The sequence below is a fragment of the Belonocnema kinseyi genome, chromosome 3 (genome assembly GCF_010883055.1).
Source record: "Belonocnema kinseyi isolate 2016_QV_RU_SX_M_011 chromosome 3, B_treatae_v1, whole genome shotgun sequence".
Classification (NCBI taxonomy): Eukaryota; Metazoa; Arthropoda; class Insecta; order Hymenoptera; family Cynipidae; genus Belonocnema; species Belonocnema kinseyi.
Window position 1 is genome coordinate 61,849,454 of NC_046659.1, and position 1,061 is coordinate 61,850,514.

At 26.4% G+C, this 1,061-nt stretch overlaps 1 protein-coding gene across 5 annotated transcripts in view; it reads left to right on the forward strand.

Annotated features, from left to right (window-relative positions):
* Positions 1-1,061, forward strand: part of LOC117169072 (splicing factor, suppressor of white-apricot homolog) — a 22,674-nt gene that overhangs the window by 5,753 nt on the left and 15,860 nt on the right. The window lies entirely within an intron of this gene.

Here is a 1,061-nt window from a genome sequence, read left to right on the forward strand (position 1 = left end):
CCAGAATTATATTAACATTTAATTATAATATTGTAAATATTCTTGAAAGATATGAAAATGTCATCATATTTTAAGATGGTCAATTACTATAAAATTTGATCACTTATCCTTGAACAAACATGTATTCAAGTGAAGAGATAAGTCATTTCGTAACTTACTTACCTAAAATTATCGGGAGCTGATAAATTCAAGCATTATAGATTTGAAATACTTTGGAGATAAAACGAAAAATGAATACTGGTATTCATGCAGCAACTAGAATTTCAAAATGGAAAATAGCACAGGGTTCGTAATTATATTATTGGGTAGCAAAATCAATTAGATTAGAACCACATGAAAATATTATCAGTATTCGATATTATATGGTATATAAGTACATTATATTCACTTACAATATTAGAGAACAAGAATTATCAAATATTATAAAGGCGCAAACGAAACTGATTATAAATTCTAAATATGGTTTAAAAGCCTGAAATTTAAAAATATTTAACTATGGTGTGCATGTATGATATTAAATTAGTGCAATCGGTTTAGATCTACAGTTATTATCAACTAATACGTAATTAAAGGTGCTCATGTGATAAGCAATTTGCTTCCTCATAGAGGACGCATTAATATATATACACACATTTTTTTAATACTTCAAAATTAATAATGAAAATATTAAGGGGTGCTCTGAAAGGGTAGCTATACTCACCATAAAACAAAGATACAATTCGATAAATTATTTCGTCTTAAATAAAGGAATGTTTTTTATTCTTACACCAATTTTGAATTATGTTAACGAAAAAAAGTTTTACTGTAAAAAACTAATTTTTAAATATTATAAATGACCAAAACTTTCTTACACTTCAATAAAATGTATTAATTTTATTGGTTAAAAAAAGTTTTACTCTGAAAAACCCACTTTTAAAATATTATATGTATGTAATTTCATCAATTTTTCTGCAACCGGCTTAACCCTTAAACGGCCAAAACGCCACTACCGGTACACTGCTTTTCAACGGCCAATAACTAAAACTATTCGACACTAGAAAAAATTGAGACACATATATTTT